We start from the raw sequence: 12,401 nt of genomic DNA, 5'->3' as shown, positions 1-12,401 counted from the left end.
CAAGGGAGGAGATTTATAACGGAACAACAAATGTTAGGCTACAAGTTATATTTTATGTTTCAAAAAAGGAAATGGACGCCCTTAAAATAAGATTTAAATGTCAGCCAACACATGTTCTAACAACTGACCTGTAAATGAATTCGAAATAGATTCATTAAATCAATTATCATGAGCACTTCATAATCTTTCGCCCAGTCAACCGTTTTGAACATATTTCAAATTTTTCAAAAGGGAGGCCAGACTGCTAAATTGGATTGTTCATAAAAAAAAAAAGAATGTTGCAAGACATCAGACTGTCTTAAAGGACCATTTAGCAACATTTTAATACATTTTCAGATTTTTAAATTAAAACCAGATTGCTTGGTTGTTTCAAAATATTTTTTACAAAGAGGTTATAAGGCAATGTCGGTAAAGGCAGCGTTTTCAAACGAAAACACCTTTAGAGTTTTTTTCAGCGCACTGCGACAATTCACACACACTCATTTTTAAAACAAAATCTATTTAATCTAAAATATTTTACAGTTGTGATTTATTTGCATTATTTATTTAGTGACATATTTAACATATTTAATATATTTTACCCACTGGCTCAATATTGTGAAATTAAAAATGTAAAATAGCCTAGTGACGGAAGAGGGCGGTGAGCATTTAAAAACTCAAAATGTATTATTTTTATTATATATCTATATATATTCAAATAATGGTATAAACGATTGAATAATAATTAATATATGAATAAATGTATTTATTTAGAGACTAAATTAAAGCCTTTAAAACTGCCTCAAAGGAGATACATCTTTTTATGTTAAATAAAACATTTTCGATGAGTATGTCATGAACAAGAACTTTGGAATAGGTGGTCAGGTTGTTTGTTTATTTATTTAAATTTCGCAAATCCTGGGAGTATGGTTAGTCAACAGAAGTTTTATATAAACTCAATTTCGCGTAATTTAATTGGTGTTTAAGGGCTATCTGTGTGTAAATTGTAATTTTGGGTAATGATCCCCGGAGTGTCTCTGACAATCACTGTACACGACTTCCTGATATTGAATATAAGGTGCAAAATGTCCCATTAAGCAATTTACAAAATGTGTGAACCCACACAATCATGTACACACATTTGCAAAGCTGCACAATTATATAGGCTTACGTGTACGTGCGTGCATGTGTGTGTGTGTGTGTAAATGAGCTCATCATTCAGTGAACTAGTCTGTAGGCTACAACACAGATATGCACTAACGAGCTGAATCACCCATATGCTGTTTAATGTTTCTGCACTGTCAACCAGATCTCTCTCCCTCTCTCTCTCTTTCTCTGTCAAAATCTGTGTGGGCAAAATCAGTGGGGGAACCTCAACTCTAAAGTTCAGAAATTTTGCCATTCAGAAATACAAAAGCCCTTTTTATCATTCACTGGGCTGGAGATTTCTTTCAAAGTGAGTGGCAGAAAATGAAGAGAGAGAAGGCATGGAGCCCCTTATGAGAGAGAACAAAACGGCTACAGACTTGTGCAGAAAAACAAACAAATCGTACATTTGACATATCTAGTTTGTGCAAACTAAAATAAGATGGCATCTATTCGACTAAACACTGACTCAATCAAAAGGGGATAGAAAAGATGTCCAGTCAGCTGTAATTTGAGGTATGGTTAGCCAAACACAAAAAGAATGATGTGAACGTAACTAAAAGCATTCAGCCGAACTCTGTTCATGGGAAATCTGACGCTTAAATCTGACACATTTGCATGAATACAATGAAAAGTGTTTCATAATCACAGTTCATCTCTTTTTTCTCTGTCCCTTTATCTCAAAGACACACATACACATACATTTTTGAGGTTCGAACCCCAAAATCCTCTACAATCATTTGAAGTTGCTGCTCCCCAGGAATAATGCTGCTATGGCAACCATATATATAAAGGGTAGTGTGGAGGGCTTAGCATAATATCAGCACTGATAGACAGGACGGCACAGAACCACTGCAGGGAGAAACAGGAAAGTGTGTTTGGTCCTATTGAAAACAGCAGCAGCAGGCGCCACTGCCTCGTCCCACCTGCATTTCTCAGGAGTGTATGAGCTCCGGCACGGTGGGGTTTCTGCAGTCCACCATCTTTATTACAATCTTTTCACAGAATGCCATCTATATGTTTTTTTTCACATATTTTTAATCGTATTTTAAGTATTAATATGAAATAAATGTATTCATTACACTTTAAAATATTGACAGCTGTCTGTTTAGAAGTCTAGAGAAGCTATACAATTTGTTTTCTTTATTAACATTTGTTTTTTAAAGAATTATTATATGTTACCCTGGCCCCCTAAACCAGTCTTAACCCTCTGAGGTCTAGGGGCACAGGTAGTTTTATAGCAATAGTCAAAAATATATTGTATGGGTCAAAATTATCTATTTTTCTTTCATGCCAAAAAAACACTAGGATATTAAGTAAAGATCATGTTCCATGAAGATATTTTGTAAATTATCTATCCTATTATGAATATATCAAAAAGTAATTTTTGCTAAGCAATATGCGTTGTTAAGAACTTCATTTGGACAACTTAAAAGCCGATTTTCTCAAGATTTAGATTTTTTTTCACCCTCAGATTCCAAATTCTCAAATGGTTATATTTCAACAATAAATATTGTCCTATCATAACAAACCATACATCAGTGGAAAGTTTATTTATTCAGCTTTCAGGTGATTTATAAATCTGTTTTATGAGTGGTTTTGTGGTCCAGGGTGATTATTCAATAACAGACACTGCACAACTGCACATGAAGGGTGAAGCAAACAAATGACTGCATCACATGACTCATGACAAACAAACACTCATGAAATACATTCAGATGACTTTTTATCAATTGTTTTAATGTTTTCTGAAAGAAGCCTCTTCTGCTCACCAAGGCTGCATTATTTGATAAAAAATACAGTTAGAACAGTATGATTTCAAAACATTTGTATAATTTAAATTCAAGTGCAGAGAGTTTCAAAACAGATTTGCAGTGATTAAAAAGTGATTCAGTGATGCAAACAAAATTCAATTCTGTTGTAGAGCAGCTCTAAAGTAACTACTAATATATGTCCAAATGTAATTTATTCCTGTGATACAAAGCTGAATTTTCAGCATTACTCCAGTCTTCAGTGTCATGTGATCCTTCAGAAATCATTTTAATATGCTGATTTGCTGTTTAAGAAACATTTTATATCAACATTGAATCATATATATTCTACAAGATTATTTGATGAATAAAAAGTTCAAAAGAGCAGGATTTATTTGAAATAGAAATATGAGTAACACAAATAAATAACATAACTGATGCTCTTGATCAAATTAATGCTAATGCATCGTTAATGAATAAATGTATAAATTTCACAAAGTAATAAAACCAACCAATTAAAGCTATAAAGTGGTTAAGACAACAACCACATTCATTTGTCTGCACTTGGGGAACATCTAACTACTGTAGGTTAATTCAGCTCACCCACTGTGTCTGTTTGTTCAACTTTAAATGATCTGAGATTGTACAAGTTATGTATTACAGATCTAAGCTGTTAGAACTTCAAAGAATTATAAATTACCATATTAAATACAAATCTCCTAAAGGCAACCTAAAAAAGACTTTTCATAAAATTCAGTGTAAATTAGGCTATACACATTTCTTTATTTTACAGAAACAATCCAGCTTGAATCATTGTAATGCTGTGGGTCAATTGTGGTAACCGTGATCATCTGACCATAACCCTTCATAGCAGTGACCATAGGTGCGGGACCTGCTTCAATTAATGCTCTCTGCTGGAGACAGAGGCACACAGACTGAAGGGAACAGATCGCACCTGATCTTTTCACCACGGCGGGAGATCTGAGAGAGATTACATCTAAATCAACATATGTAACATTAAATTAACATTATTGTCTAATAATATAATTTGGTTAACCTTAAATCATTTTTGAGAATGTTAGTATTTATCAAACAGTTTTTAACCATATTAAAAAAGTAAACGACCTATTTTGACTTAATGTAGGGTTTCTGCAGGTTTCATGAGGGCAAATTTAAGACATTTCTGACCTTTTTAAAACCATAAAATTAAATTTTTAAGAAAAAAAATAAAAATAACAAAATATATAAGTGAAGATTTCAGATGCAAAATCCTCTAAGTGCCATCTGAAATTTTCTTCTAAAATTAGCGTTTTTTCCTCAGGTTTTTATGTTCATTATTCTTTTACTTTAATGGCAATGAAAATAACCTTTTGATTGCCATTAAAGTGAAATGACTGAACCTACGCACAGGGCACTTAGCTTTTGCATCTGAACTCTTCAAATATTGTCTCTAAATGTAAATGTCTTATATCAGCAATGCTTCAAAGTTTGAAATCTATATAAAACAGATCTATGACAGGTTTTAATTAATTTTACAAAAAAAAGTTTAAATAATGAAAGTTTGAATAACATCTTCAAAACAATGTGTGATGTTCTTTCTCTGGATTGTGCAAATGTCAAAAAATTCTTAAATCAAGCTCAATTACTTGAGAAGAAAAAAAAAATTCTCGTTTTCTGTGAAATCAGTCAAAATGGAGTTAAAAAAAATTAACTTTTTTTTACACACAATTGAGAGATATTTTTTCTTGTTTTAAGTATGAACTCACTTAATTTGGTTGAGTTTCTGAGAAAAGAAGATTTAATTTGTAAATGTGCAGTATCTTGATGTTCAGATATTTGAGGTGAATTCAGGTAAATTGGGACAGTTTTAAACTGAATTCACCCCTACCAGAAAACAAGACAAAAAAGATGTGGAAGACGTAATTTTTTATATTTTTTATCTTGCAATGCATGCAACATTCAGTGCATGAATTTAAGACTTTCTGCTCTGATTTAAAACCTTTGAATATAAGCATAAACACCACACCAAATCACACAATATGAGTGCAGAATTAAGTCACTTAAACGATTCAGTTACTCACGAGTGAAGAATCAGTTCTCCTCATAAGTTTATCACCTGTTGCTAAATGACCAGGTCACAGCACTCACAGCAAGATATCTATGATGACCCCCGTCGGACAGAAGAACTGATGATCGGGCTGAAGAAGCTCTGAAGAGGCTAAAGGTCAGGGAACAATGCCTATAGAGAGAAGGGTTACCGGGATGGAAGGCACATGGCCTTAGGCCATCCACGTCGGAGGAGGCTCTCACCCGCCGGGCATCTGGACAACAGGTGATGGAGGACAATACAATAGTGTTTCATAGCCTTTAGTTCAGCATTATCTTCACATAACCGCAAGTTAACACAGTCTAATGCTGGAGCCACAGGCAAAGAGGACACTAATGGAGTCTCTAGCTGTGAAGATTATTTCAGGTCATAATGCCAATTCTTTTCCACGTTATTATAGGTTTGCACAGTGGAAACTAAATGGTATGCTTATTTTAAACGTCTGGTTCATGGGATGACATGACAACTGTTTCTGAAACTACAAGCTTCACTGTTGTTTTGCCTCAGAACTGAGAAAATAAAAAAGAATCGGTGAAGTACTTTTACAAGACATTTTAGTTTGAAGAATATGTGAGAATAAACCATTTATGTATGATATTTTTGTAAGTGTAAACAAAGTGAAGCCAATGGGGTTGGAGCATAAACACTCTGAGGTCTATCAGTTTTTGATGTCACACTGAGATTCTACTGATGTCCACAAGTTTTCTCTAGATCAAAGTATATATATATATATATATATATATATATACTATTTTAATTTTAGAAACTAAAATCAATGGTTTAAAATCATAATTATATTAATAAAAGATTTATTAGCACACACACAAAAACATTTCTATTACCCATCAATAAAATTCTTCAGTATAACAAAATCAGAATTGTCAGTCATAAATAGTGCAATTAATTTATGGGAACAATTTTTTTTCATTCGATTTTAAATTAAATTAAATTAAATTAAATTAAATTAAATTAAATTAAATTAAATTAAATTAAATTAAATTAAATTAAATTAAATTAAATTAAATTAAATTTTCAATCATTTATTAAAACAATGTTTGAAAAATTTAATTCATGTTAAAATTAAATTACATTTTAAATGTATTTAATATTACAGGAGAAATACCAGAGGGGATTTCTAGTCAAAAAGGATGATAACCATTTGGTGTACAAATTAATTTACACATGCACTCTTGGTCTGTACTATATATATATATATATATATATATATATATATATATATATATATGTGTGTGTGTGTGTGTGTGTGTGTGTGTGTGTGTGTGTGTGTGTGTGTAAATTAATTTGTACACCAAATGGTTATCATCCTTTTTGACTAGAAATCCCCTCTGGTATTTCTCCTGTAATCCTGTAAAATATATATATATATATATATATATGAATGTGAAGGTGTGTCCAAACTTTTGGTCTGCACTATATATATATATATAAATTATTTATTTTTAAAGATGAACTTTTAGTGAGTGCTAAGTGTAAATGTAAAATGTTAAAATATGGGAAATGAACATGCACAATTAAATACGCAATATCTTCCAATACAGATCAATTTAAACCTCTATAATATCATCTGATAACCGATATGGTATAAATATATTATGCATCACTACAGAACATTATGGAATAGAATAGAATAGAATAGAATAGAATAGAATAGAATAGAATAGAATAGAACACACAATCAGTTTCCACAATCAATGAAATTTTGTGTTGAAATCCACAGAGAACAGAGAATAGATAAACTACACTTAAACTGGGATGATGGTAAAAGTGAAGGACGTGTGTCCTACAGCCCTTAAGAAGCTTTAAATGAAGTAGTTGATAGCTGCTTCTCTTGAGAGTGTCAAGGATCTTCAGTGACTTCAATAGGGTCTAAATCCCATCATCCACGCTTCCAACCGCCCTCCAGCGTCAATCAGAGCGAGACTTACCGGGACTCAATGCATAATTAACCCCAAAATAGAACAGAGATTAACTGTACATACTGACCCCTATAACATTCCCATTCTGATTTACACAACAGTGGCGCCATTTCAGTCAAGTCACAAAGTATTTGAATGGAAAACAAACCTCAGAACTACAAAACAATATCAGAAGACATTTAGTGGAGTCATTAGACGGGATTAAGGCAGTGTAGTGTATGAAACAGGATAAAGTGGGATTAATTAACTTCAGGAGTCTAATCTGATCTCTTCTAAAGGCCACTTCTACTTTACCAAAGGAACTACTACACACATCTGCAATTACTCAACATCATCAAGTGTTATAATATAGGGGAGAACAGTCAAATTTGGTCTAAATGTTCACCAAGAGATGATTCTACCGGGATGGTTTGCGCAAGTGACCATCCAATTCAACAGATGCAATGAGTCAGTCCTCTTAATTAGTGAAAAACCACCATCCATCCTTCTTCATAAATAAAGCAAGAGAACACAAACATGAGACAGGAGGGTCTGATTCCAGGGAGTACAAGCTCTGGGAGGGGTTCGGAGACTAGACGGGGTCATCTTTTCAAGGCCTTGCGTTTTTATTGACTCCTAGCAAACCAAATAACCAGATTGTGCCATCCGTTATGGACACAGGGACATTGTGGGGTGAGTGAGGATTGGACACGGACACGCTGGCATTCCACGGCCCTATTGTGACTCGACTGAAAGAGGACAAAGAGACACCCCACTGATCAGAATCTGACGGGACGCCCCAAGAGACAAAGGGCCACAACTGACCCTCTTTTCCAGGTGAAAAGTGGGTGAAAGAGTGAGAAAGAGAGGGACAAAAATAAGAAAGACAGTAAGAGAGAGAAAAAAAGGGTTGAGGGGAAAAAAGGAGAAGGGGAGTGATGAACGTCTGCAGTGTGACGGAGGGACAAAGACCCCAGAAGAGCTGTGACGAGAGAAAGAGAGCGAGTGGTTGTAGTGGGCGGAGGAAAGAGAAAGAGAGAGATAAAAGAGAGAGAAGGGAGACAAAAAGTGTTTGGTGAGGCAAAAAAGCAATGACAATATATGCCAGTTGGTCATTTCCGAGTATATATGAATATTGTATGTATATATATATATATACACACACACACACACACACAATACACATTTGTATTTATATATATACATACTATACACAGTGTACACACATATGTAAATCTTCCATTTTTATTTGACCTTCTAAACTGTAGCACTCTCTATTCTAATATTTTTGCATTCTATCTAGTTGTTTTCTTTTTATTATACAATTTTTAAAAAAGGCCTCTAAAACTTGCTCTATTCTTTTTCTATTCTATCTGTTTTTTATTATATAATTAAAATAAAACCTTGCTTCGTGTACTAACTTCGTGTACTAACGTAGACTAACTAACATTTGTTATATCCCTTGAGTATCATTGCTCTTTTGTTGATTTTGATTGCTTCCATTGTGCTCATTTATAAGTTGCTTTGGATAAAAGCATCTGCTAAATAACTAAATGTAATGTAAACAACAACATTTATTTTAGAAGCTGTTCATCGTGGTTACTCATTTGACTGAACTAATACACACACACACACACACACACACACACACACACATATATATATATATATATATATATATATATATATATATATATATATATACACACACACACACACACACAGTCATGTGGAAAAGTCTCTTAGGCCACTAGTATTTTCACCAACAAAAATTTTACATTTCCAAACATTATTTTTGCCATTAATAGTATTAATCCAGTGAGATTATTGTTTGCACAAGGAGTCTGACAACAGCCACAGCTCCACACAGAGATCTGATCTCACCATCATCGGTCTGTCTGGAATAACATGAAGAAATAGAACAAACTGAGACAGACTCAGTCCAGAAGAACTGTGGCAATGTCTCCAAAATGCTTCACGAAACCTGCAAAGCTACAGTACTGTGCAAAGTTCTAGGCACTTGTGTAAAATGCTGTAAAGTGAGGATGCCATCAAAAATAATGCCATAAATAGATTTTATTAATTAACTATACATAACATTGAACTATACTGTATATACATTTATATATACATTTATTTATTTATTTATTTGGAGGTCTGTGCTAACTGAATGAAAACAATTTGGGAGAAAATAGTGCAAAATAGTTGTGAATTTTTTTTATTACAGGTTTTATGTGTAAGGCTTTGGCAATAAGTTGGTAAACAATCATTCCAGTAAAGTACTTTAAATTGAAAATGAATTGAGTTGCAGACAAAAAAAAAAATAATAATAATAATAATAAATAAAAAAGATCTGACAGTGGGCTTGAAAACTGCATATATTTAAGTTTATTTTAAGTTTGGGAAAATGAAAATAATAAATTGTTATATTTTATTTGATATTATATTGAAAGATCAGTAGCACATCTGATGAGTCACTGTTAACCAGAGCATTTGTGACATGGTTTCACAGTTTCAATTATTTATTATTCTATTCATGATGGTTAAAAACAAGTAAACAGAATTATGGTTATAAATGTACCATATCTTGAGAATGTGACAAAACAACAACAACAACAACAACAAAAAAACAGACTCCAGCAAATCACTTCATTAAAGCTGATGTACCTCAAAAAGAAAGAGTGGGAGAAGAACATAAGGAAAGGAGGAGACAAAAGAGAGCAAGGGAAAGAAAGAGAGAGAGAGAGAGAGAGAGAGAGAGAGAAGTCTTGGTGTCACTGGGTGACCGACATTCTTTGCTTTTATGACCTCATCAAAGAGTCCGTAGTGCTACGAACCGTGACAAACGCCATTATTTAATTTGGATTTATTTTCTCAGGACACACTCAAAAAGCTCAATGGAAAAGACATGTATGATTTATTAATTTATGTGCCTTTGTAATAAAAAAAAGATCATTGATGATTTTGTTGAAAGGCGTCTCTTCTTTTAATCAAAGCTGTATTTATTTGTTAAAAATATTGATCTATTTTACGTATTTTATTCTTGTGATGAAAAGCAGAACTTTCATCAGCCATCATCGCACATGACCTAAAAAATGGTAAATGGTGGTATATTACTAACAAAGCTTATGATATGCTGATGTAATAAAAGGAATTTGAAATCATGATTGCTTGTGACAAACTGAAGTGTACCACGTGACCATACTGGCTTATGCACAAACTGAAAACATTTCCAAGGCCAACAGGCAGAATAAAAATAGAAGTTTGCACATCATTAAACTCTGAATAGCCACTAGAGGGCGATGTAGAAATACCTGAAGATATCAAAGTTTATGTAGATAATAAAGCAAGACTGAAAATTCCACTGCACTGTCCAATGAGAATAAAAATGGACAACTTTTCACTGCTCAGAATTCAGGAATCTTATGAGGAGGTTAGGTTTACTTACAGTTTCTTGAGTCTTGATGCTATCTACGTTTGCAAGAAAACCCCACAAAGACTCTTTATCATGCTGAATGTGTTCATTAAACAAAAGAGACTGGTGTTATTCACCCTTAAAGCCGACAACACAGATGACTAACACTGAGCTGTCCAGCAGACAAACTCTCAGGAGTTTTTATTTCGTCTTTAAAAGAAACCACTCAAGCCTTTGATCCAATGAAAAGACTTTCCCTCATTTGGGTGTCTGAATATGAACAAGAGCCCCAAAATGAAGCGTTTAGCAAGCAGGATTAGAATAGAGAGTGATTCAGCCGTGAAAATCCCCCGTTTTAATGGCTGTTGGGAGAAGTGGCACTTTATAGCTGATTTGAGAGCATCCGAGAATCAGTGTGACCAAGGTAAAAGTTTGAATTTGGAAGGCCTCGGCTGATCTCAGATCAGGACCCTGATGGAAGCCGGAAAGTGATCATTCATCCGAAGTGAGTTTGAAAGAGAAAGGCTGTCCACCCACACTATTTACGAACCACTGCCACAGTCAGCCATTGTTCAGAGAAACACGTTAACAAGAAAGGATGATGGAGAGGAAGGATCACAGAGAATCTTGAAAGGAAAAAATATATTACTGCTGTGCTGATAAAGCCACTTCACTACCACAAACCTTTATATAAACATATATCTGTATAAACACACATGTACACAAAACAAAACACTGGGCAAACAACAAAAAAAGATATAGGGGAAAAAGATGGAAATGGACTGAAATAATTCAGACACTTTACACAAATTCTAGGCCAACGTGCAAGAAATAAACAAGTAGAGAGATACCAATGGCCACTAGGAAACAGACATACACTATACTGTTTTAATGCATAATATACCCTATAGAGCAATTATGTCATTGGTTTTAAATGCAATTTAAAAATCAGGGCAAGAAGTAGTGTTTCGTTGTAAGATGTATTTGTCATTAACATAATCTAATCTACAAATATAGGCTTAACCTGTGTCTTGTAGGATGATGCTTTTACTCTTCAGGATGAAAATTTGTTTCCAACAAGGAAAACAAAGAAAAAGAAATTAACTTTTTTGCTCAGAAAAATACATAAAAACCCATAAAAAATAAAATAAAATGAAATAAGCTAACTGCATATAATGTTCTTGAGAGAGAGTTGTATCAGTGAAGTTAACCTTAGCTGTGTATGACTCAACACAGCTAAACACTGCATGATGCCAAGGAAACGGCTTTCATTTATCAAAGTCTTCATTGTGTTAATAATAGTAAGCAATGTACATTTCTGCAGTGTAAGTGAGCGAAAATGACAGGAATAATTTAGCCAGCAATCTGTCCCTATAGAAGTTTCAAGGTACTGTCCGACTTGCCTTTCCTGTAGGATAAGTCTTTCTCTCAAAGCTTGTTGCCATTTTGTCAGGTGTGGAATATAGGCCAGACCCATTACGAGAAGCCATAAAACTCTGGTCTCCTCCTAAAGAAAGGAGCACAACAAAAGATTGACTAAAACAGCCATCTGGAAGAGATAAACAAAAAAGACACACACACACACACACACACACACACACAGCATTAACACATTTTCATACTACTGAAGCGGTGAGTCGCATCAGAAGAATGCAAGGATTAATCACACACACACACACACACACACACACATACACACACACAAATAAAAAATAATAATCTGTATGTACATGGCAAATTAGTGCCTTGTTCTCGACTCTCTACAAATCTTAATATTGAACATAGTGACACCTACTGGTCATTCTAACGCATTTTAATATAAAATGCATAATTTCAACTTTTAAGGTGTGTTTAACGATAGATTGTTATAATATCTGCATCTGAGCAGTTTTGTTCTGTCGTGAACTGTTTAAAACGATTCAGTTCGATTTGGTGAACTGGTTCAAAAAGATCCGGTTACATCGAATGATTCGTTCGCGAACCGGATATCACAAACTGCTTTGTTTTGAACTCTCTCACAACAGACACGGAAGAGAAGACAATGCTGAATAAAGTCATAGTTTTTGCTATTTTTGGACCAAAATGTA

Source organism: Carassius carassius, chromosome 7, assembly GCF_963082965.1.
Source record: "Carassius carassius chromosome 7, fCarCar2.1, whole genome shotgun sequence".
Classification (NCBI taxonomy): Eukaryota; Metazoa; Chordata; class Actinopteri; order Cypriniformes; family Cyprinidae; genus Carassius; species Carassius carassius.
Note: the sequence above shows the minus strand (reverse complement) of the source record.